Source organism: Thalassophryne amazonica, chromosome 13, assembly GCF_902500255.1.
Source record: "Thalassophryne amazonica chromosome 13, fThaAma1.1, whole genome shotgun sequence".
In the NCBI taxonomy this organism is placed as follows: domain Eukaryota; kingdom Metazoa; phylum Chordata; class Actinopteri; order Batrachoidiformes; family Batrachoididae; genus Thalassophryne; species Thalassophryne amazonica.
Window position 1 is genome coordinate 47,536,755 of NC_047115.1, and position 27,486 is coordinate 47,564,240.

General features: G+C 41.0%; 1 long non-coding RNA gene across 1 annotated transcript; it reads left to right on the forward strand.

Moving 5' to 3' along the window:
• On the forward strand, positions 1–26,468 carry LOC117522839. The gene is made up of 3 exons (XR_004564348.1): positions 1–11; positions 13,225–13,231; positions 26,327–26,468. It is a non-coding gene; the product is annotated as an uncharacterized LOC117522839 (long non-coding RNA).
• The last annotated feature ends 1,018 nt before the right edge of the window (positions 26,469–27,486 follow it).

Consider the following 27,486-nt stretch of genomic DNA (forward strand, 5'->3'; position numbering starts at 1 on the left):
TGTCACTCCCGGTCTGATTGGGGAGGGGCCCAGAGAAAACAACAGAGTCCGACATTGTTTTTGCAAAGTTACACACTGATTTAATGTTAATTTTAGTGACCTCCGATTGGCGTAACCGAGTGTCATTACTGCCGACGTGAATTACAATCTTACCAAATTTACGCTTAGCCTTAGCCAGCAATTTCAAATGTCCTTCGATGTCGCCTGCTCTGGCCCCCGGAAGACAATTGACAATGGTTGCTGGTGTCGCTAACTTCACATTTCTCAAAACAGAGTCGCCAATAACCAGAGTTTGATCCTCGGCGGGTGTGTCGTCGAGTGGGGAAAAACGGTTAGAGATGTGAACGGGTTGACGGTGTACACGGGGCTTCTGTTTAGGGCTACGCTTCCTCCTCACAGTCACCCAGTCAGCCTGCTTTCCCGACTGCACGGGATCTGCCAGAGGGGAACTAACGGCGGCTAAGCTACCTTGGTCCGCACCGACTACAGGGGCCTGGCTAGCTGTAGAATTTTCCACGGTGCGGAGCCGAGCCTCCACTTCGCCCAGCCTGGCCTCCAAAGCTACGAATAAGCTGCACTTATTACAAGTACCGTTACTGCTAAAGGAGGCCGAGGAATAACTAAACATTTCACACCCAGAGCAGAAAAGTGCGGGAGAGACAGGAGAAGCCGCCATGCTAAATCGGCTAAGAGCTAGTAGCTACGCTAAGCTAGCGGATTCCCAAAAACACACAAAGTAAATAATGTGCAAATAATCCAAAGGTGATTCAGCAGAAGGAGTGCCCCAATCAAGGCACCAAACAGGCCATGAAGCAGCACAGGCAACGCACGACAACGGTGCTAAAATAAAATAAAAATAAAAAAAATAAAAACGAAAGCGTTAGCAAGCTAGTTAGCCTGCCAACGCTAATAAAAGTTAGCTGATAAAAGTGCTCCGTCGCGATGTTTCGACCGTTAGAGGTCTTCCTTAGGCGTTGGAGCACAGCAAAAAGTTAAAAAAAATTAAAAAGTAAAAAAGTAAAAAAAGTAAAAAAGTCTTCAAAAAGACTGTTAGTTCAAGTCCAAAGCAGCAGGTAGCAGTCTCTGTGTAAACAGTCCCAACAGAGAGCCCTCCAAATCCCAATCAGGACGCGTTATGTCAATGAGCTTACCAAACCAATTTTGTGTTCAAATAATTAGTGCTCAGTGTATTCAAATCCATAAAATGACAAGGGTGCCCAAAATGATGTACCTGCCTAATTTTGTTTAAATAATTATTGTACACTTTCTGTAAATACTAGAAACTTCATTTCACTTATCAAATATTAGTGTGTTCGTGTGCTATATGATATATTTAACTGAAATTTCTGATCCAGACACCAATGATTTATAAAGAGAAAATCATGAAAATGATCAGGGGTGCCAAAACCTTTGCATACAAGCAATAAATACAGTGCATTATAGAGTGAAATCAGCTCTACCCTCTTGTCAAATCAAGTTTTTCAACTCCAATAGGTCATTCACAGCATGATAAAGTTGATTTTACACTGTGATAGAATCGATTTAGCACTGTGATAGAGTATATTTAACACTATTTGGACTGGGACCAAATGTAGTCCTGGCAGACTATATTTTACTCTGCAAAAATGACTCTGTATGTTTGATCCATATTCATCTATGACAGTTCTAAAAATTTTAAATAAGTTCAGAAATAAATACCAAAAAATTATAATAGGAAATTTATTAAAATCTTCAGTGCTACTGAAACACAAGGTTTTCATTTTGTGAAATAAAAACTACAGACATAAAATTAATTTGTTGCACACTCTCAAAACAATCTGGCTGAAATTAACAAACTCCTGTATTGTGTGTGTCCAATCAAGTTCTTATTCAAAACAGATTATCCAGATGGTTAACAATGCACTCTACAAACCGACTGGTTTGATGATGATGATTTCCACTGATACACTTGTCAACCTGTGAAACGTCTGTTAATCTTCTGCATTATCACTCTGCTCTCTGGACACTGCTATATTTTTTTCTGATTTTGGGAAACGATGGACTTCTAGACATCTTTGAAGTCGGTCAAATATAAGTATGCTTTTTGAGTCTCAAATTTGGAAATATATATATACACTCAACAAAAATATAAACGCAACACTTTTGGTTTTGCTCCCATTTTGTATGAGATGAACTCAAAGATCTAAAACTTTTTCCACATACACAATATCACCATTTCCCTCAAATATTGTTCACAAACCAGTCTAAATCTGTGATAGTAAGCACTTCCCCTTTGCTGAGATAATCCATCCCGCCTCACAGGTGTGCCATATCAAGATGCTGATTAGACACCATGATTAGTGCAAAGGTGTGCCTTAGACTGCCCACAATAAAAGGCCACTCTGAAAGGTGCAGTTTTATCACACAGCACAATGCCACAGATGTCGCAAGATTTGAGGGAGCGTGCAATTGGCATGCTGACAGCAGGAATGTCAACCAGAGCTGTTGCTCGTGTATTGAATGTTCATTTCTCTACCATAAGCCATCTCCAAAGGCGTTTCAGAGAATTTGGCAGTACATCCAATCAGCCTCACAACCGCAGGCCACGTGTAACCACACCAGCCCAGGACCTCCACATCCAGCATGTTCACATCCAAGATCATCTGAGACCAGCCACTGGGACAGCTGCTGAAACAATCGGTTTGCATAACCAAAGAATTTCTGCACAAACTGTCAGAAACCGTCTCAGGGAAGCTCATCTGCATGCTCGTCGTCCTCATCGGGGTCTCGACCTGACTCCAGTTCGTCATCGTAACCGACTTGAGTGGGCAAATGCTCACATTCGCTGGCGTTTGGCACGTTGGAGAGGTGTTCTCTTCACGGATGAATCCCGGTTCACACTGTCCAGGGCAGATGGCAGACAGCGTGTGTGGCGTCGTGTGGGTGAGCGGTTTTCTGATGTCAATGTTGTGGATCGAGTGGCCCATGGTGGCGGTGGGGTTATGGTATGGACAGGCGTCTGCTATGGATGAAGAACACAGGTGAATTTTATTGATGGCATTTTAAATGCATAGATATACCGTGATGAGATCCTGAGGCCCATTGTTGTGCCATACATCCAAGAACATCACCTCATGTTGCAGCAGGATAATGCACGGCCCCATGTTGCAAGGATCTGTACACAATTCTTGGAAGCTGAAAATGTCCCAGTTCTTGCATGGTCGGCATACTCACCGGACATGTCACCCATTGAGCATGTTTGGGATGCTCTGGACCGGGGTATACGACAGCGTGTACCAGTTCCTGCCAATATCCAGCAACTTCGCACAGCCATTGAAGAGGAGTGGACCAACATTCCATAGGCCACAATTGACAACCTGATCAACTCTATGCGACGGAGATGTGTTGCACTGCATGAGGCAAATGGTGGTCACACCAGATACTGACTGGTATCCCCCCCAGTAAAACAAAACTGCACCTTTCAGAGTGGCCTTTTATTGTGGGCAGTCTAAGGCACACCTGTGCACTAATCATGGTGTCTAATCAGCATCTTGATATGGCACACCTGTGAGGTGGGATGGATTATCTCAGCAAAGGAGAAGTGCTCACTATCACAGATTTAGACTGGTTTGTGCACAATATTTGAAGGAAATGGTGATATTGTGTATGTGGAAAAAGTTTTAGATCTTTGAGTTCATCTCATACAAAATGGGAGCAAAACCAAAAGTGTTGCATTTATATTTTTGTTGAGTGTATATATATCAATCATTAAATTTTACCTGGATGGCGTGGTGGCTTAGTGGATAGCACTGGACAGCAAGAAGGTCCTGGGATAGCTACTTGGTTCTTTCATTGTGGAGTTGGGATGTTCTCCATGTGTTTGCATGGGTTCCCTCTGGCTTCCTTCCCACTTCATAGATAGCAGGTTAGATGAATTTGGGAACGTTAAATTAAACAAGGTGTGAATGAGTTTGTCTCTCTACAAGTGCCTGTGATAGACTGGAGTCCTGTCCAGGGTGTACCCTGCCTCTCACCAGAGAACTGCTGGATAGGCTTCAGTCATACAGCTTCATGGTGGAGTGGCTGAAAAAGAAGAATTTTCATACAAAAGGCCAGCTCAAATCTCCCATGTTCCTTCTGGTGAAGTGTAGTTTAAATTTCACACCTCTTTTCAGAAAATACTTCTTTTTGCCACATCTTATAAAAAGGTAAGATAGCATAGAAAGTATAGAAATATAAGCTGACAGTATTTTAATTTAACCTTTCAGAATAACAGCAGTGAATTAACCGCAAAAAGGAATATATCTGAGAATATGTAGAGTTGGGCATTCAGAAGTGCATGTTATACAATGTTTGTGGGATGATAATTTTACAAAATTGACACTAATGTTAATAGTATTGACATTTGGTTAAAGGTAGATGAGATGTATAAGTTCATGTGAAGGCACCGTCCACCACACATAGAGGACATAAACCGCTGCTCGATGTCAATAAAGAAACAAAGGAAAAAAAAAATCAGGTCAGTACGTGGGAGCATAGCTTCTGGCAAAGCATCAATCTCACTATTCAAGCACACCCTTCCTTTCACTTCCACTGTGCGAGAGCAGAAAGGCGCACAGAGTGAATGTAAACATGGAGGTGACAGAACACATTTTCAACAGAAGCACTTAGAACCCCATTAACATTCAGGCATAGTTATAACTTGCTGTCGGTTGTTGTTTTTTTTCTTTTCTTTTTCAGAAAAAAACAGAAAAAAATCACAAAGCAGTATGTGTGTGTGTGTGTGTGAGAGAGATTCACAAAGGGTTTCCTCCTAACGTTGCTCCTCACTAAAACTCTTTACTCCAAATGAACATTTTGAATAGATCCCATACAAATTTGGCTTCTCTGCACAGATAAGTTATGCATAGGGACATTTCACAGTGGAGGGCACTGTTCAGCTAATCTGATAACCGATAATTATCGAAGCTAATGCTTTTGTTAGCGGATAAATATGCCATTCTGTTCAATTTACTGTGATGGTTTTTTTTTTTCCTGTCATCATAATTCTCGATGGATTTTATAAATGAAGCCTTGTAAGTGTATTCAAGCTGATTAAAAGCTCTAATGAACCCATACATGCCTGGATAAAAATCCTTATGTATTAAAACATATATCTGAAGTATGCCCTTGCCATTGTGGTCATTACCTTGCTGCTTTTTCCACTGTAATATTACGCTAGTCTTTTAATGACACATCTATATGATTTTTTACTAACATTTTATTCAAGTAGAATAAAGCCATTCAGAATTTATGACTTTTGACCCTCAGTCAGGGTAAAAGTTACCTCCTCCATCCCCTCCAACCACACTGTTAAAATTTAAATGCCGCCTGTGACCACCATGTACATATTAACAACAACTGCAAGTAATATGTAGACATAAATATATGTAAACATTTTGTGTTTCATATCTGTATGCAATGTGAACGCAGCTTAATCGACAAATAACTTATGGCGTTGAGTTATAGTCTCAGTATATCGATATTAAATTGCGACATAACAACTTTAAAATAGACATTTGTTTTACATAATTACATTAAGGCTATTGTACAGTTCATTTTAGTATTCGAGAATTTTTTTTTGTAGTTGGTGCAGTTGATGGTGAAGCACTGGCTGCCTTTTTTCCCCTTATTTCACTTCTGTTTAACAGGCTCTCTCTCCACCCTTAGTAATGGCCGACATGTGGCACGCCGCTAGTCACGTGACGTCCATTCCAGGTCTCTATTTCTGTGGTTTATGGCATGGAAATAGAGACCTGGAATGGACGTCACATGACTAGCGGCGTGCCACATGTCGGCCATTACTAAGGGTGGAGAGAGAGCCTGTTAAACAGAAGCGAAATGAGAGGAAAAAAGGCAGCCAGTGCGTCACCATCAACTGCACCAACTACAAAAACAAATTCTCCAATACTAAAATGAACTGTACAAGATCCTTAAGCCTAGTTTACACATAGACGGTTTTGTCGGTGGGCAGTATGTAGACCGAAGTTCGCGGTAGTTCCGGCTGTTCTCACAGTGGAAAGGGGCAGAGCATTTCGCCGGCGTTTTTGCCGCCGTACTATCCGCAAATACGCGGATAAAACGCCGCTAAATCCGCCGAATAAAGCGGCGTTTTGACGCCGTAGCATTCAGCACACGTCAGGCAACGGGGGTTAATACCAAGTTCTACCCTTTACAATCGCAGGTTAAGACGCGCGTGAGAATGGCGGTGTTCTGCTGCCACCGATAATGCCCTGTGTACCGCTGGTTTTATCCAGGCAAATCCTGCGTTACTCCAGGAACTTTTGCATATAGGCACCGCCCCCAGAGTATAATAGGCTGAAGCAGCAGGAAATATGCCTCTGTCACTGCAGAGAGAGGGAGATCATCCTCAGCCTTTTTTTCTCCTTTCCTTTTCCACCTCCTCAACGTGTTGCTCCGTCTCCACCTCCCCTCTGCTTCTGAACCAGACCTCTTGGTAAGCCCTTGCTGCTGCCAATTTTCTTTTAGGAGGCATACTGGAGCTTCTCTGCAAAAATATCTGGAGCTGGCCGCGAGTGAGAGGCCTGCATGCAGCGCGCTAGCGTTTTTATACTGACTGCCGCCTATCGGCCGTTTGGAACACCGTTAATGACTGGGAGGTGGCGTTTAGAACGGCGAACTGTCCGCTAGCGCCGCCGTTTTGTCTGCCTCTGTCGCCGGTTAAAACGCCCTTAAAGACGCCGATGTAGCTCTATCGCCGTTTTACACGCCGTTGATTATGGATACAATGCCGGCCGCCAATTATGGCGGTGTAAACTGCGGCACTACAGGAAGGGGCAGAATGAAACGGCGATTAAAAAGTATCAAAAGCCGTTGTTCGTGTTGTCTCCGTCGTGACGCGAATTCTCCGGGAGCGCTCCCGGAATTATTCGACATGTTGAATAATTTTTTCAACGATTCCCGGTAAAGCCGGAACTAAGCCACGCCCCCTAGTTCTGGCATTAACAATGGCGTTTGATCTGTTGTGTGGGCCGCTGAAGAGGAGGTACTGCTGGCCCACCACCACCAGAGGGCACCCTGCCTGGAGTGTGGGCTCCAGGCACCAGAGGGCGCTGACGCCTCACAGGAGCAGCCGGGGTGACAGCTGACACTCATCACCTGTGACAGCTGTCACCACTCATCTGATCTGCATCGGTATATCAGCAAGACGTCATCTCCACCTCTTTGCCGAGATATCGTTCTACCTGAAAGGTAATATCCTCAGCCTGACTGCTTGATAGAAAGCCCTTTTTGTGATTTTTGTGAGTGATAACAGACTTTTTCTCCAACGAGAGGTGGAGGTAGCTTCCCTGCCGTGCAGATTGCTGGGTGCAGATGCACCCACATTTAATTGTGTTTTTGTTCCTCGCCAGCAGTACCAGGTCCGACACGCGGAGGCAGTGGCCACCTGGGAGTTCGGGACTTGGCGGCTCCAGTATTCCCGGGGTCTGGTGGCGGAGGAAATCGTGTGGTTCCGGTTCTGCTTTGGACAGGCGTCTCCTATCTTCGAGCCTGCCCACACGACACCTTGTAATTTGACCTCTGATCTATTATGTAATCTGTTGTGTTTGTTGTGCACGTTCGCAACAGTAAAGTGTTGTTATTTGACCTCATCCATTGTCCGTTCATTTGCGCCCCCTGTTGTGGGTCCGTGTACTTACACTTTCCCAACATGATCCTTAAGACGGCCAAAAACTCGGCTAGATGTATATTTTTTCAACCTGCTTAAAAAACAGTTAAGAATAATAAGGGGTGTGGTCGCTTTGAGAGCCAGCTAGTGTCCCAGGTCCAGTAATGGCTGCTAGCTGGTGTGGAGTCAACCAGGTTTACCTTTCTTAAGCATTTGATTACAAATATCTGACAGAATACAGCTTACTGGGTGGTTAATTGTAGTAACAGACCATGTAAGATGTCTGTACCCTAGTATTTCCATTATTTGAAATTTTGGAATTATTAAATTTGTATGCTAGCATCTGTTAGCAGGTATCAATTGCTTGGTGATGTGACCTACAGTGGTAGTGTCGTGTTACAGAGACAATATGCTAGTATGAGATTTTAGTACGTACACCCAAGCCATCTGATATCAAGCAGCCAGTGTCCTCTGTGTACACCTGATCCCGTCAGATGTCGAGGTGGAGCAGAGTAGGTCCTGATTAGCGCTGGGCTGGGAGAGCACTTGGGAAGACCGGGGTGCATGTGTGTGTTTATGAGTCTGTGAATATGTTTCCAGGTAGAATGAGTTGTGTCAGGAACAGCATCCACCAGAATACCTATGCCAAATCACAATATAGATGTGTCCTGATCTGCTGTAGCAAGACCCTGGCAGCAAGAAGACAAGCAATTCAGCTATTCCTTATAAGAACTGCTACCCAGTCCACAAAAAGTATTAATCAATCACCCAAATTCATCTAACCTGTTCACCTTAGGTGACATGGTAACTTGTAGATTTGGGCTTCATTCATCTCACCCAGATCATGATCAATCAATCAACCAATCAACTTTTTTCTTATATAGCGCCAAATCACAACAAACAGTTGCCCCAAGGCGCTCCATATTGCAAGGCAAGGCCATACAATAACCATGAAAAACCCCAACGGTCAAAACGACCCCCTATGAGCAAGCACTTGGCCACAGTGGGAAGGAAAAACTCCCTTTTAACAGGAAGAAACCTCCAGCAGAACCAGGCTCAGGGAGGGGCAGTCTTCTGCTGAGACTGGTTGGGGCTGAGGGAAAGAACCAGGAAAAAGACATGCCGAGAAGGGGGGCAGAGATCGATCACTAATGATTAAATGCAGAGTGATGCATACGGAGCAAAAAAAGAAAGAAACAGTGCATCATGGGAACCCCCCCACAGTCTACGTCTAAAGCAACATAACCAAGGGATGGTCCAGGGTCACCCGATCCAGCCCTAACTATAAGCCTTAGCGAAAAGGAAAGTTTTAAGCCTAATCTTAAAAGTAGAGAGGGTATCTGTCTCCCTGATCTGAATTGGGAGCTGGTTCCACAGGAGAGGAGCCTGAAAGCTAAAGGCTCTGCCTCCCATTCTACTCTTACAAACCCTAGGAACTACAAGTAAGCCCGCAGTCTGAGAGCGAAGCGCTCTAATGGGGTAATATGGTACTACGAGGTCCCTAAGATAGGATGGGACCTGATTATTCAAAACCTTATAAGTAAGAAGAAGAATTTTAAATTCTATTCTAGAATTAACAGGAAGCCAATGAAGAGAGGCCAATATGGGTGAGATATGCTCTCTCCTGCTAGTCCCCGTCAGTACTCTAGCTGCAGCATTCTGAACCAACTGAAGGCTTTTTAGGGAACTTTTAGGACAACCTGATAATAATGAATTACAATAGTCCAGCCTAGAGGAAATAAATGCATGAATTAGTTTTTCAGCATCACTCTGAGACAAGACCTTTCTGATTTTAGAGATATTGCGTAAATGCAAAAAGGCAGTCCTACATATTTGTTTAATATGCGCTTTGAATGACATATCCTGATCAAAAATAACTCCAAGATTTCTCACAGTATTACTAGAGATCAGGGAAATGCCATCCAGAGTAACGATCTGGTTAGACACCATGCTTCTAAGATTTGTGGGGCCAAGTACAATAACTTCAGTTTTATCTGAGTTTAAAAGCAGGAAATTAGAGGTCATCCATGTCTTTATGTCTGTAAGACAATCCTGCAGTTTAGCTAATTGGTGTGTATCCTCTGGCTTCATGGATAGATAAAGCTGGGTATCATCTGCGTAACAATGAAAATTTAAGCAATACCGTCTAATAATACTGCCCAAGGGAAGCATGTATAAAGTGAATAAAATTGGTCCTAGCACAGAACCTTGTGGAACTCCATAATTAACTTTAGTCTGTGAAGAAGATTCCCCATTTACATGAACAAACTGTAATCTATTAGACAAATATGATTCAAACCACCGCAGCGCAGTGCCTTTAATACCTATGACATGCTCTAATCTCTGTAATAAAATTTTATGGTCAACAGTATCAAAAGCAGCACTGAGGTCCAACAGAACAAGCACAGAGATAAGTCCACTGTCCGAAGCCATAAGAAGATCATTTGTAACCTTCACTAATGCTGTTTCTGTACTATGATGAATTCTAAAACCTGACTGAAACTCTTCAAATAGACCATTCCTCTGCAGGTGATCAGTTAGCTGTTTTACAACTACCCTCTCAAGAATCTTTGAGAGAAAAGGAAGGTTGGAGATTGGCCTATAATTAGCTAAGATAGCTGGGTCAAGTGATGGCTTTTTAAGTAATGGTTTAATTACTGCCACCTTAAAGGCCTGTGGTACATAACCAACTAACAAAGATAGATTGATCATATTTAAGATTGAAGCATTAAATAATGGTAGGACTTCCTTGAGCAGCCTGGCAGGAATGGGGTCTAATAAGCATGTTGATGGGTTTGGATGAAGTAACTAATGAAAATAACTCAGACAGAACAATCGGAGAGAAAGAGTCTAACCATATACCGGCATCACTGAAAGCAGCCAAAGATACGATACATCTTTGGGATGGTTATGAGTAATTTTTTCTCTAATAGTCAAAATTTGTTAGCAAAGAAAGTCATGAAGTCATCACTAGTTAAAGTTAATGGAATACTCAGATCAATAGAGCTCTGACTCTTTGTCCAGCCTGGCTACAGTGCTGAAAAGAAACCTGGGGGTTGTTCTTATTTTCTTCAATTAGTGATGAGTAGAAAGATGTCCTAGCTTCACGGAGGGCTTTTATAGAGCAACAAAACTCTTTTTTCCGGCTAAGTGAAGATCTTCTAAATTAGTGAGACGCCATTTCCTCTCCAACTTACGGGTTATCTGCTTTAAGCTACGAGTTGTGAGTTTATACCACGGAGGTCAGACACTTCTGATTTAAAGCTCTCGTTTTCAGAGGAGCTACAGCATCCAAAGTTGTCTTCAATGAGGATGTAAAACTATTGACGAGATACTCTAGCGCCCTTACAGAGTTTAGGTAGCTACTCTGCTCTGTGTTGGTCTATGACATTAGAGAACATAAAGAAGGAATCATATCCTAAACCTAGTTACAGCGCTTTCTGAAAGACTTCTAGTGTAATGAAACTTATTCCCCACTGCTGGTAGTCCATCAGGGTAAATGTAAATGTTATTAAAAATGATCACACAGAAGGGAGTTTTCAGGGAATACTGTTATAGTCCTCTATTTCCATACCATAAGTCAGAACAAGATCCAAATATGATTAAAGTGGTGGGTGGACTCATTACTTTTTGAGCAAAGCCAATAGAGTCTAATAATAGATTAAATGCAGTGTTGAGGCTGTCATTCTCAGCATCTGTGTGGATGTTAAAATCGCCCACTACAATTATCTTATCTGAGCTAAGCACTAAGTCAGACAAAAGGATGATGGATTTACCCACACTCCTCAGCTTTACCCATTTATGTGTTGGTCCAGAGTTCACCAGAGTGAGACACTGCCAAGATAGTGACATCCAAAGCCGACCCATTTGAGCTTCAAATCCACTCCTCAAAAAACCGATGGGTGACATCATGAAGAGTTTACCCATTATGTACACAGTCTATTGTCAAAAGTCATGCTCCATCTCACACCTGTGGCATGTTTTTATTTTATGACATTTTTTATTTTCTGTCTTTTTTTTAACCATTTTCTTTTTTTTGCTACTGCGACCAGGAAGATATAAGTGAAGTAGGGCATGAGTAATAACTAAAACCCCAATTTCCTTGGCATAGATGGGCCTAAAATTCTCAGCGTGAGCGTAGAATGGGAGTATCATTAAGCATATCTAGGTCTTGTGCAAACCCCCAGGCAGCATAAATGAAACCTCTCCTAATGGTCCAGAGAACCATTTACAGCCACCAAATACATTGTCTCTGTCAACGACAGGGAATTTTCCCTGTGTCTATTCATTTTGTTCTGGTCATAAGACTTGTTTCTCTACAAATGGACCTGCACAACAAAACAGTTCTTTCAAAGAGTAATCATGCCTTGTGGGTAAGCTTCAGTGTGTGTGTGTTTTTTTCCAAAGCCCACATTTCCACAGCATAATTCAAAATGGGTTCTTGAGGGCAAAAACAGGTAAAGTTTGGTGTTATTTTTTTGCATGTGTGTATTTTTCTTCCCCAAAGGGGTACACATATTGTACAAACTCTTCTAACAAGCAGTCACAATATTTCTTTAAACTCCCAGGTCACAATGAAATATCGATGTTTTCCTGCTGTCTATCTCCTACCAATGTTTTCACCACTTAAAAGTGCCATTTTGCTTTTGTTTAGTTAGCTTTTTCCACAGATGAGTGTAGACCCTGGCTCAATATCATTCAGATAAATTGGTTCCAGGTTGTTTCTGGCGGTAGTTTTTCATGACTTTGTGTGAAAATATTGTGTGCCTAATGAGACAAGTGTATCTGCATGGATTTTGTGTCAAGTCTTACGTCTCAATTGCCTCAACAGAAAATTGTGATGCTTGTGGTGAGGTGGAACATTTGGATTTTGGTGACTCAAGCTCATTCAGTAGGTTGTCCACAAATCAAAGGGCTATGGATTTGACCTGCAATTGCAGTTGAGTGTCAAAGTGTTGTTGGGCCAGATGATTAACTCCCAATTTTCAATCTCTCCTGAACTCAAGCTTTCATCCCACTCTGCCTGAAGTCTGTTACCCTCATCTCTGTCTCAGAAAAGCTAGTCATTAACTGCCTCGAAAACTACAGGCCGATTGATCTCACAAGGTGATTAAATGTTTTTAGACACTGGTTTCACGGCACATCAAGACCGGCGCCGCCCACCTTTGATCCACATCAGTTTGTCTGCTCAAACTGGTCCCCTGGTTATGCCTTCTGCAAAGGGCCACCTCCAATGCCAGGACAGTTATGTAAGAATGGTCTTCACAGACTGCAGCCGAGCTTTTAACACCACTGTCCTGGTCATCGGACTCAGCAAACTCTTGGACTTAAACCTCCCCTGCCTCTTGTGCCAAGGTACAAAACGTCCTCACAACCCTTCTCCATTTATCAACCTGGGTTCCTACCTCTCCTCAAACTCATCACCAGCTTTTCAAAAGTATTTATGCAGTGTCCACTTCTTTACATCCTGTACACCTATGACTGTACTTTTTCTATCCCACCAATATCATCACCAAATGTGACAATAGCACCACTGTGGTTGGGCTCATTTCACACCGAGATGAGTCAGTATACAGAGATGAGGTCTAGAGATTGACCATGTTGAGTTCAGCTTACAATTTATCATCATTGCCTTCAGGAAACGTAAAGTGAACCATGCTCAGTGGTGGACACAGCTAACCATTAAGCAGATAACTGAAAAGTTATCTTTTATGATGACGAAATGATAAACTGGTAACCAATAACTAACCAACCAATAACTGACAACTATTAGTACTGATTTGGATGCGGCCACATCAGTTTACACTGTTGGCTTCTGATAAACCAGTTTCACTTTAAGCGCTGCAGGGGCTGCTGGGTAAATTCAAGGATCACAAACACAAAGAACACACAAAAAATTAATAAATAAAAAAATAAAACCCAAACACTGTCATCATCTTTCAAAAGCAGCAAAACACAGCATTAGAAGTTACAGTTTATCTTAGTATTAGATACATCATCATTTACGAGCTAAAAGCTGCCGCTTTTTTCACATGCTTTGAACCCTGCAGCTTAAACAACTGAAATAAGTCCATTAATGCATTGATTGGCAGAGTAAAATACACGTAGTAAATATAAATTCTTACCTGTTAGTTTCAGTGGGATTCATCTGAATAAATAATCCACATAAAGCATCCTTTTTTTTCTTAATCCAAAACAGTGTCTAAATGTGAAGAAAAGTCCTTCTGTACAGAGCTGTGCCATGAGAGCTCCTCTCCCCCAACGAGCCTTGGTGATTAAATTACAACCACAAAGAAATAAAATAAAATAATGTTAAAATTGGTCTGTTTTGTTGTTGTGGCGAGCCGATGACTCAGTGTAACATCCAAAGTGAACCTGACCTACACTACCCACAATGCTCCCTGCGCCGACCAGCCAATCACGTTTTGCGCTTAATGATGATGTCATCAGCAAGCAACAGGCAGCCAGTCTGCTACAAACACACAACAGATGGACTAAAATGGTGGATTTTTAGGGTTTACAAATGTTTTTTACCGTTAAACTTTGCTCACTTTACCAGCAAAAAAAAAAAAATGTTATCTGAACTAAATTTATCGTAAGATAATTGGTCCGATGATGGTTTTAAAACCGATCTGAAAAGCTAATCCGATAGCAAAACCATTAGCTTCGATAATTATCTGCTATCGGATTAGCTGAACTGTGCCCACCACTGACCATGTGCCACTTTACATCCATGGGAACTGTGTGGAAAGGATGTTGTCCTTCAAGTTCCTCAAAGTACATTTTATGGAGAACCTCACCTGGTCCACAAACACCCTGGCCATTGTGAAGATTGAACAGAAGCAACTCTACTTCCTGAGAGTGCTGAGATGAAACAAGTTGGAAAATATGTTACTGGTAGTCTTCTGTCACTCTGCCGTTGAAAGCATTCTGGTGTACTGTTTTACAGTGTGGTACACCCCGGACTCAGATTCAGACAGGAAAGTCTTTCAGAGAGACATGAACTTAGGAGGAAAAGTGACTGGCTGCCTCTGGTCTCCCTAGTGGACATTTCGAGCACCTGCTGCCTCTCTAGAGTCCAGACTGTCAGACTGTGCACACTCTGCACACCAATGGTTCATCCTGTTGCCCTCTGGCAGGTGCTACATGTCCATGAGAACCCACACCACCAGATTCATGAACAGCTTGTACCTGGACCATAAGAATAGTAAATAGGCCATGGGATACAGGGGTCCCATGTGCACTCCCCCTCCACAACTCAACAAAATGGGTGTTTTTGGAAAGTTTGGGATGGCTGCATCATGAATCTAAGTGGTAACAGTGAAAATATTGGGACTCAGTAAGGGTTATCAGTATGTTTGTTGACCTAGCTCACAAACGCGGTTTCTTCGCTCGTGATTAAACATAAAAATTAAACGACACTAAACAATCACTTAAACATGCAATTCTTTGAACAGAAAATACACATTATGTATCAAATGAAAGCTTTTTATCTCAGCAACATTTTGGAACTAATTTTATTCTTTATGGATTTTTATGTGTAATGCTATATGAACCTAAAATGCATGGTCCTCAGTGTTACAAAATTGATAAAATGTAAAATGCTTCTTTTTTCTATTCATTTTCATTGCGGCTCAAATACCTTCTAGAACTGTCTATGTATATAACATCTGGAAAGAACACAGTTTCAGCTTTCATATGATATACATATTGAGTTCTTAACGAATATTAATGAAAATATGTCAGTTTAAAGAATGTGTTTCACTGACAAGCATGTGCTCGCGGGTTGATATCAAGATATGATGAAGTGATAAGCAATTAGCCCAGTTACAATTAAACCTATTTCATACAACAAATAACATTTGCATAAAAGCTGCATTTTGTTATATGAAATATGAAATGTTATTGGTCACTCTTTTCAATCTAACCGTATGGAATAAAAGTTTGCCAGAATTAACAATATATGAAATCTTTCATAACAACGTTCATTATATATCATTGGTGACCAGTGGTTTCATGTCCAGAAACTTGTATCAGATAATTTTCAAAGAACAACAGAATATTCAAAACTCTCCTTAACATCCAGAGTGACCAATATTTCCCAATAAATTCACACAATTACAATTCCATGTCAACAATTCTGTTTATACATATCAAATCTTAGCTACCATTTTGTTATCGAAGAATTTAGAAAAACACCATCAAATGTTTTCAACATACTATTCATTGTCACTTTTGTCACTGTATAGAGGATCAAACTCTATTTCAATGTTTATGAATTCATCTGTATCAGAGTCACTATCTTCTTTTGGTGTACTGTCCATAGTGTCAAGTGGTATGTCAGCAAGCTCTTGCGGAAGCATCAGTCCCGCATACCAAACAGGTTGCAAGAGTCTGTACTCCATCTTCCATCTGTGACCATGGAATGCTTTGGGTGTGTCTGGATTTGGAATGTGTGCCCTCTTCCAAATATCTACTTGGTAGTTGACTCTATGGATGTGCAGTATCAGAGACTGTTTGCAAGTCTCTGATACAGCACAGCAAGTCTTTGACTTCCCATATCAACACTGGTGGACGGAATACGGCAGTTCTCTTTTGTGCAGGTTTCATTGATACGAATGAGTCGTAGGTCATCATATCTTGAAACCCGGGCAGCACGGCCCTACAGTGCAGAGGTGAAGGATTCAAGCTGTTCTATCACATCATCCGATATGTCCCAGGAATCCCCTAGACTGCTCAGTGCTAACGTACTCTCACAGACACAGGAGACACTTCACAGGCTTTACTTTGCTGATACCTCAGAAGGCACTGGTACTGTAAGCGGTCCAAGTTCATTGTGAATCTTTTGTAGCACTCCTAATGAAAACCATGGTTGTCCCAAATGATGTCAGGGATAAGATTGCATGACTCTTTCATTCTGTGGCTTGATCCAGGTGGTTGGCCTAATCGAAGAGTCTTTATTTCCTTCAGCTTTTCCAGTTTCTTGGCAGGATCTTTGTCATTGGAGAACATATGAATGTCAGAGTATTTTAATCCCTGGATGTGAACAATACACACAGGTTTGATGGAGGCACCACTGCCCTCACGCCTCTGCTTGGATGGAGGCTGGTCCATGTTGGATTTTCAGGTCATCAACTGCAAATAAATAAAATGACCTTAACTACACAATATTTATTTTGGGAATGCTATTTAGCTTGATCTAATCTTAACAATATTATGGAAAATAAAGAAACTTGACTTTTTGTTATTGCCATTCTGTCCGGTTGTTGTAAAGACAACTTAACTAAATGCTGTTGATATTGGCATCAAACGCTGAAAGGAACTTAAATACGCTATATTTGCATGAAAACAATATAAGAAAACAACACAAATTGTATAAAAATTCATTATTTATTTAGCTATACTGTACAGCAGCCATTAATAGGTTTCACTCCTAGGATTGCCATGATGATCTGCTGAATAGGCGATATTTGACGGTAAGTGCACATTCTTTAGACTTAAATATCTTTGCTAATATTAGCCATGACAACACAATTCTTAAAGCAAATGAACACTAAAACTCCATTTTTTTTTTTAGATATCATGTTCTTACAGGGTTTTAGGAGGTTTGAGAAGTGTTATGAAATGTGTGTGTGTGTGTGTGTGTGTGTGTGTGTGTGTGTGTGTGTGTGTGTGTGTGTGTGTGTGAATGTGTGCAGAGTGCAATGGTACCAAACCTATGGAACCAAATTTGCACTCTAAATGGAACCAAACTGCACTCTAAATGCAACGCAACACAAATGGGATGAATTAATCCATGTCATGTGACATACAAAGCACAAATCAAATGACAAGGAGCCACTCAGCTGTTATATAATATTATTTTGTTACTGTTTATATTCCTGCACTGGCCATCAGTAGCACTTCTTATCTCACATTTTATACAATGACAAAGTTTTCTATTAAAGTCTGACAAATGAGTCAATCTTGAGCCCAAACAATATAGATTTTTTTGGGCACTGATGCTGATACCGATATTATGGAGTAAAAGATTTACAATACTGATATATCTGTTGATGCATACATAGAAAATGGCACTTCACTATTAAACCCTTATGACAAAGAAATGTAGTTGAGACTTGTTTCATTGAATCCTGGCATCCATGCTTCTGCGGGAGATGATGGTGTAGTGTCCAGTTTGCTTTTTGCTTTTTTGTTTTGTTTTTTTTACACTTCTTCAATTCTAATTTATTTTATTTATATAGCGCCAAATCATAGCAAACCTGAAACAAGTAAGGTCTAACCTTACCAGCCCCTAGAGCAAGCACACAGGTGACAATAGCAAGGAAAAACTCCCTCTGATGATTTGAGGAATAAACGTCAAGCAGACCAGACTCAAAGGGGTGACCCTCTGCTTGGGCCATGCTACTGACACCGCTGACAATACAAATATACAGGAAATTTTTGTCTTTTGTTTCTATCTACACATGCGTGAATTACTTATCAGTCCAATGTGCGAGTGACAATCTCTGCTGCATTTGTTGCACATGTACTGTGATGCCTGCTGAGGCTGCTGCTGTCACTCCTTCCTCCTAGCTCGTTGCTTAGCAAGACCTTGGTTCTTCTTTTGCTCAGCCTTCTGTGCACCTGTTCTGACAGTAAGGCACTCGACTGCATGGACCTCTGCATACTGCTCCCACATGTTGACAATGATGCTGCATATTTTCATGTCCTTCTTGCAGACATCCTTGAAGTGTAGGCATGGTCAACCAGCCAAACGAGTGCCCTCTGCCAGCTCACCGTACAGTAGATCTTTATTAGGAATGCGACCAGGATCCATTCTCCTGATGTGGCCAAGCCAACAAAGGCATATATTGCCAAGAATGGTGAACATGCTGCTCGTGTTGGGGTGTTCCAAGAACTCTGTGTTTTCACCTTGTCCTGCCATCCGATGTGCAGAATTCATCTAAGGCACCTTAGATGGTAGCTGTTGAGCTTTTTCTCATGTCTGGCGTAGGCGGTCCATGCCTCGCTACCTTAGAGGAGTGTGCTGAATATGCAGGTCTGGTAGACACACAGTTTTGTCTTCTCAGTGAGGCTGGAGTTGTTCCAGACTCTATGGCTTAGTCTTGCCATAACTTTTATTAAGTAAAACTCGCATATAATGGTTTCAGGTGGACCAGCAAATTTTGTCCATTATAATCAAAATCTGCTGTATGTATAAAACAGACAAAATCCGCTATATATTTAAAATGGACAAAATCCACTATTTTTATACAACAGACAAAATCCGTTATATTGTATGTAACAGATTATGTAAGTACAGTCAGGAGGCACCGAATGATTTACTGGGAATCCCAAACACCAATTACGCTCCTGGATTAAATGCCTGGCCTTGAATAGGGGCCTGCTTCATTTAATGACCGGGTAAAAACTTCATCCGAAAAAATAAATGCCTGCCTTAAATAAGTGCCAGACATTATGTGCATTAAAAAGGATTACATTTACTCGAGTCACACTTTTTTTTAAGTCCACTGTAGAGTGGTACCTTAAAATCCTAAAGCCTGATTTATGCTTGTACAACTCCATAACTCCATGGCCACACAATGACGTTGAGGTGTGTATGACCCTTTTAAAGCAATTAATTGCAATTTTCTGCAAGAATAGTGGCTTTTTCTGGATCAATTTTTCCCTTAATGAGCTCCACTTGGAACGGAGCAGTTACTGGTTATGGCTGAAACGTAAAGAGGCAACGTGGGCTTTCAAGTGACCGTCGGGTGCCCCCCCCCCCATATGCTGCACGCCCGGGTCTGATCAGCCTGGGATGGGCCAACCTCAGCAGAGGGTGTCTTGTAAGTGGCCGAAACACTCAATGACGCTGGGGCAAACAACTGAAGATGTGGCGTGGTGGTGGCACCTTGTGCTCATTGATCCCATTCTCATTTAAGAAGGTACCTCCAGCAATTGATTTGCTGACTATTTGGGATCTTTTAACAGCTAGTCCTACTAAGACGTTTAGTACAATCATCAGTTTCCAAACCAACATAACCGTTATGTGCAGTAAAATGTAAAATGCTCACTCTGATTGAACATGAATGGCAGTTGGTTGTGTTTCCTCTGTCTCATGTAACTAATGTAATCAAGGGGTGATGGCGATCCCAGCCATGCTAGATTGAATTGTAAATACGTCTGTTGGAGCACTCTATGCTGGACAAACTACATAGTGGTACCATTTCAACAGCCAGTGTTTTTCTGCATTGTTTATTCAGTAAAATAAAAGTTCTTACATCAGCAAAAATGAAACAGATATAGTACAAATATGCTTATATTGCCATCGGCCAACCAGTATCTTGGCCGGGTTGTAATTTCAACCTTTTACCTCAAAATCTTCCATCTGATTTGCAGTTGAAACATTAAAACACTAGTGAATGAAACAGGATTACCCCGTTATTAAATTTTAAGTTTAACAGTTACAGTCAGCACAGTGTATCCACTTGCACTAGTACATACATTACTATTATTAAAAAAAAACATTGATGTATGACTTGATTCATTCATATGATGACATATCATAAATCCTCAAGTCCATGGTTATAAGGTCAGCTGACTTACAACATCCAGTTACATTCATCCACAATATATATTCATGCTCATTACAGGTGAATATGACTGAAAGATCTGCTGACAAAGGTATGTGCTCCTCTGAGTTCCCCTCTAGCTATGATCAGGAATTTACACCAACTTGAAAAGGGCTTTGAATTCTCTTTTTTTGGCTCAGACCTAAAACTTCGAAGGGCATCAAACTGTGGTGACACTGATGTATGGCAAAGCTTTGGAAGTCAAAGATCTCTCTGTGAGATGGCAGCTTGTCAGAGAAAATGAACAAGCAAGTTTGGCCAAAAGTTTTATTTCCCCATCCTCCACAATAAAATACACCATATTTATCGTGTTTAGCTGTTGATGCGCTTTTGTGACCTCTCTGCATCTGTAACTGCTGTAAAAGCAAGGAGCTGCTGGATACAGAGAGGTCTGAGAATGGAGACAGATCCTTACACAGCCTGTGATGTCTGTTCTTAAGAGTTCGGGCAGAAAAACTGCATGAACTCTGCATGAATTTATTGCAGAATATACTTTTTTTTAAGTCTCTGTGGGCCTGACACCACCTCTCAGTGTTCCATCAATCCCAATGCTTTTTCTTGTGGGGTGGCTGCATGACTCGCGGCAGCAGCGTATTCTCATCTCTTTAGAAAAATATTCTGAGCAGTGTATCTACTCAAGATTGACTAGACATCCATAAAAAGTGTATATACGTATATATATATATATATATATATATATATATATATATATATATATATAGTAACACAATTCCTTATTTGAATATCTTAGAAAAACAAGCACAGAAATCCATAACATTTACAAAATTGTTCCAGTTTATGAGCTGGGCATTAAATGGTACAAATTTATTGCAATAAATGAAATAAACTTGAACATGTGTCACTGCCTCAGCTCTGTGCTTTGAACTTTGAAAATTGTGACAGTGCCATGGCCACATGATGTAAAACATTGTACTTATGACTGGAGCATGCTGATTTCAAGTTTATGTAAAATGTTCAATATATCTAAAATTTTAAATGGGTTTATTTTGACTGATGGGAAAAATCATGCTGGATATTTTTCCTGATATGGGAATGTGTTAGGACCGAAAGGATGCCACATTGTTTAATGGAAAATGAAAAATTTCAACCTACAGGGGACTTGAATTTAAAGACACCTGGAAAATCAAAGTGAAAAAAAAATCATGTGGCAGGCTTTTCCATTTTGCAAAAATGTCATTGCAGCAACTCAAAATTTTACTCAGTAGTTTGTATGGCTCACATGTGCTTGTATGAATGCCTGACAATGTTAGGACATGCTCCTAATGAGACAACCGGTGCCAGACCTGGACAAGGGCATCAGTTCGTTCCTGGACAGGCTGAAGTGCAACCTGGCGGCGCCGGATGGGCCAAAACATAATGTGTTCTATTGATTTTAGATCAAGTGAGGATGGAGGCCAATCAATGGTATCAATTCATTCATAGTCCAGGAACTGTGTACATACTCTTGCCACATGAGGCTGGGCATTGTCATGCACCAGAAGGAACCCAGGATCCACTGTACCAGCATCGGGTCTGACATGGGTCCAAGGATTTCAACCCGTAGAAGTCTGTGTGTCCTCCCTAGACCATCACTCACCAGCCATCAACACTCGAAAACCCAGCCTTTTCTCTCACCTCCTATTCTGACCAGAGGGTGCCAAATGGCACTGCTGGGGAAATTTACAACTCATTAGGCCACCTTTTCTTATGTACCTGTTCTTATGTTTCATATGTAAGTGCAGCCATTAGATTGTGGTAGATGTGGCAGTACCAGAGTGACTGACAGTTTGAGCTTTCTGCTCAAGCTTGCATTCTGACTTTGAGAAGGTCAGAAAAGTCCCTGTTATGCATGCATACAAATAAAAAAATGACCAAAAAAATTGAACATTGAATTGAAATTGAATTGAAGCTTCTGCATCACTTTTTGAAACCCTTGTATTATGTTGCAGGTCAATTTGACCCATTTCAGTTTTTGTGTTGGCCAAAGTGCAGGTTATCCTCACTTTTTTCCCATGAAATTTTATGTCTTTTCCTCATCTAGGGTCATGAACTGTTGTGTAAAATCTGAATGCTTTGATGTGTTGTGGAGTGTCTGCACAGAGTTTGTATACAAAGATGATGTTGTGGGTCATTTTGACCCAGACACAAAGTGGCTGTTCAAATCCAAAATAAACATGTCTCTTTGATCTGCTTTATTTTGATTGCCACTGAATAGCCATTCAGAACCAGGTGTGGTGGAAGAAGACTTTCTCTTACCTGTTCTTGTCACTGTTTCCATGTCCTTTCTTTGAGAAATACACGAAAAATGAGCTCCAGATGATTTACATCTGAAGACGTTTTGCTTATGAACTGGGATATGATGCAGAGGAAGAGATTTCAGAGACAGAGGATCCTTCAGAGCCAGACGACAATGCTATTGTCCCCACACAGGGGACATGGACATCTAAAGATGGTGAAATAAAATGGTTAACATCACCACACCAAAGTCGAGGCAGATTGTCATCTTCTAATGTCATCAAAATGACTCCTGCTCTGACAAGATTTGTTGTAACAAGAATTGATGATACTGAATCAGCATTTCAGTGCCTCGTTCTGTTCAGAGGATGCTGTCCTTTCTGACAGTATACGCCAAACAAGCCTGCGAAATATGGCATCAAAATATGGGCAGCCTGTGATGCAAAATCCAGTTATGCATGGAACCTGCAAATATATACTGGAAAGCCACCTGGAGGAGCACCTGAGAAGAATCAGGGAATGTGTGTGGTATTGGAGATGAATGAAGGGCTGCGAGGTCATAACATAACATGATATGACCTTCTTTACCAGCTACTGTCTTGGAGATGAACTTCAGGAGAGAAAGCTGACTATGTTGGGAACAGTCAGAAAAAATAAGACAGAACTTCCTCGTGAGAGTCTCAAGATGCAAGGAAGACCTCTGCATTCCTCAAAATTTGCTTTCACAGAGAAAACACTTGTTTCTTACTGCCCAAAGAGAAACAAGAATGTTCTTGTGATGAGCACGATGCACAAAGATGCATCTTTGAGCAGGACAGAGGACATAAAGCCGCAGATTATCCTGGATTACAACTCCACCAAAGGAAGAGTTGACAATCTTGACAAAGTCACCGCAACATATAGCTACCAGCGCAAGACTGCCTGTTGGCCCTTGGTGGTTTTCTACAACATTGTGGATGTGTCTGCGTACAATGCCTATGTGCTGTGGATTGAGATCAACCAGCAGTGGAATACCGGCAAACTGTACAGACATCGACTTTTCCTGGAAGAACTAGGCAAAGCACTCGTCACTCCCAAGACCCAGAACCGGGCCAAGCCAGCTCGATCCCCAGCAGCTGCAGCTTTCATTGCAAAGGTCCTGGGAATGGCATCTGACCAACCCACAATGGATCCTTTGGATACAGATGCAAAGAAACGCAAAAAATGCCATCTGTCCCTCTTAACCCTCTGGGGTCCGAGGGCATTTTTGCACAGTTCACTCACCTGGCATAAATGTTTTATTATCATACATGTCAACCCCTTTGAGGGTCCACCTGTATAACCATGTGAGAAAATCCATAAAATCAGCACAAAATCCTTATAACCTCCAAATTGCACCAAAACCAGTTTTATTACAGTACACACAACCGCATAGCGGTATCACGTAACTGGGTTTTTGTCCACAATGACATTAAAGTCAGGCTCATTAGTATTTCCTCCACAGTTGAATTTCAAACAATAGAGATCTAATATTCATGCGCAAGCTGAATTTTATAGAACTGAATGTGTCAAATTTAGTTATTTTTTACAGAAACAAGAACTGTGTGTCACTAGTGGAAATACATAAATAAAACCATGAAAAATAAATCGAATATAATGAACAAATAAAACATACCTCAGAACTTCATCAAGTGTATCAAAAATCGCCTCGCCAGTGCCAGTGTTGCAGATGGGCATGCCGATAATCCTCGACTTCACCCCTGTGTTTATTAGGGATGGGTATCGATGAGATTTTATCGATGCCATTATCGATTCCGCTTATCGAGCTGATTCCTTATCGATACCTCTTGTGATTTTTTTTTTTTTTTGTGTACTAAAAGTAGGCTTTACAGGTTTTCTATGTCAGCGGGTCAAAGAGCTTTTTCTTATCATGCGCCCGCTATGTGGAATGGTCTTCCTGCGACCATGAGGCAGTTGGAGTCTGTGGACATTTTTAAGTCAAGACTTAAAGCCTATTTTTATTCTCTTTCTTATGAATAGTTTTCATTTGTTTATCTGTTTTATTCTTTTACTTATGTTTTTAATTATGTATTTGAATTTTTTAAATTTTTATTTATTTTCATTTTTTATGTTGAACTGTTATATGTGAGGTGCCTTGAGATGGCTTTTGTTGTGATTTGGCGCTTTATAAGCTGATTAAATTGAAATTGAATTGAACAACATTTTATTGAGTCTTAAAGTAAATAAATATGAAATTGGTCACTGGAACCTTAAACTTTGGACATAATAAACTCTACATGGTGGATCCTTGATCTCTGGACATAAATAGGAATAAACAAAAGCTGTAGTTTTTGTCAAAAGCATTTCCTTTCAGACATTTTGGCATGAATGTCTTTCCATATATCTGAGCTGAGCTCTTGCAGCTCACTGTGTTTCATGTCAGCATCAGTTTAATTCATAAAGAACACAGGACATCTCATTTTGGGAAGAAAAAAAATGTTTTAGTCGATTGTAATTTATTTTCTGAATTACAGCGTTTGGAAAGAGATGTCATTTTATTTAACGCGGCAATTTTGTGTCAACGGAACGGAGGACTACGGAGTTTCTTGACTACAAGAAGACAAGAGTCCCAGTTAGTGACTTTAATCCACACAAAAGTGACTCACGATATTTTAATGGCTTTGAGAGGAGTTAAGAAGCAAACTTGCTGCTTCTGAAGAGCAGCAAATCAAAGAACCACGAGCAAGTGGTTCGAAGCATTGCTTCAATGGCTCACGCATCAAAGTGGAGTCACGCTGCAGAAATGGTTGATTACAGACCCGCTGCAGACCAAACCCTGCATATTTGTAAGACTTTATTTGTACGTCTGTATGACTCTGAAACTTGGAAAATTGCATATAATTTACGGACAATCCGTATAGGCTGACATGTATGTATTATTGCTGTTAACAACTCTCCCTGCATCCCACAATCAAGTTTTATGTCTCTTTTTTTCAGGACAACCTGTGCTTTCAGAGTATATATGTTTTTGTTGTGTTTTATAAGTATAATAAAGGTTTACAATCAAAAATAGGCAAGGAAAAAATAAAGCGAAAAATAATTTTCCACACACATTTATTCAAAACACACAGCAAACTATAATAAACAACTGTGCTGACACTTTATGAAGGTAATATGATGTCTTGTGTGAAAGTCTGTACAACAAAAAGGTTCAAACACTAAACACAAATGCACATTTTGAACAATATATACAAAATGGTCTATGCATTTTGTTGTCCATTGATATGGTAAACAGTGCTTTATGCAGAGAAAGCAACAGAGTTATCCAGTAACATTTACATGCAAACTAGTGGAGCAATCCTGATAGTTACACACTCTGTTTGAGCATGTGAGATTGTCATCAGAGGCTCTCCGTGTGCTCCTGCTTTCAGTGATCGCTATGCGTAATGGTGCAGGGTGCACTGAGTATGTACTAATAGTATGTACTCATTGGAGCACCCAGGAGGCTATTCAAATGGGCCAACTAGTAACACATCACTCCTGAAAATGATCTTTGGCTTTTCACGTGAGGTAAATCTGCCCTATGATTGGATTTTGGAAAACCATGTGACGGTGAACCAATTCCAATTGGACACTCACATTGCGCATGTGATCACACAGCTTCTATGAGGAGTACAAAGATGGCCCATGGCTGTCTCGAAAGTCCGCGGATTTAAATTTTCAGCAAAAAAAAAGTAAGTTTCTATCTCATATCATTCAAAAGTTATTTATAATTTAGTAAAGTTTGGTCTTAGCCGTCGTATACGACGGTGTCGACCCCACAGGGTTAAGATAACAATAAAACAAGTAACTGTTGTGCGAGGTGCAAGAAGTACATCTGCAGAAAGCACAAAGTCACATTCTGTCCATCATGTGGGGAAAATGTTGAACACTGAAAATCCGAGAAAATGGGGCAAGTTAAATGAAAAAAAAAAGTCTTCGTGAACAGGGAAAAATTGAAAACAGGAGTTCTTTGATATTTTGTTTGAATTGTATATCTCATCTTCTCACCTCTTCAAAATGTTTGTATAATCTAAAATAAAGTTCTGATTGGTTTAACTTCATTTTTGACTGTTTTGAGTGGATTTAAACAATACAGGTCAAAATGACACGGGACAAATACGGGACAAAATAAACATATTTATTTCTCGCCATAATACAAGCCTTAAAAAAACTGAACATTCTCACAGGCTCAACTGCCGGTCACTCTAGTACTCCCACATTCCAATCTAATGGCTGCATTTACATAAGAAAAGGTGGCCTAATGAATTGTAAATTACCCCAGCCGTGCCATTTGGCACCACCATGGTCATGAAAGGAAGAAGTGCCATTTGGCACCACTCTGGTAGTTATAGTGTCAAATCAGTTAGCTGAATAATGTTGCAGACAGCATAATGTTCTCCACAACTTCTCCAGACCCTTTCATGTCTGTCACGTGCTCAGGTTGAACCTGCTCTCCTCTGTGAAAAGCACAGGGTGTCAGTAGTGAACCTGCCGATTCAGGTATTCTGTGGCAAATGCCAATTGAGCACCACAGTGCCAGCCAGCAAGCACAGGGACCACTACACTCTGTCAAGCCCTCAAGCCACCCCCATGAAGTCTGTTTCTGATTGTTTGGTCTAAGACATTCACACCAGTGGCCTGCTGGAGGTCATTTTGTAAGGCTCTGGTAGTGCTCAACCTGTTCCTCCTTGCACAAACAAGCAGATATTGGTCTTGCTGATGGGCCCTGTCCAGCTGTCCTGGAGTAGCTGCCTGTCTCCTGGAATCTCCTCCATACTCTTGAGACACAAATGGTGAATGGTAAATGGACTGCATTTATATGACGCTTTTCCATCTGCATCAGACGCTCAAAGCACTTTACAATTATGCCTCACATTCACCCTGACGTCAAGGTGCTGCCATACAAGGCGCTCGCTACACACCGGGAGCAATAGGGGATTAAAGGCCTTGCCCAAGGGCCCTTAG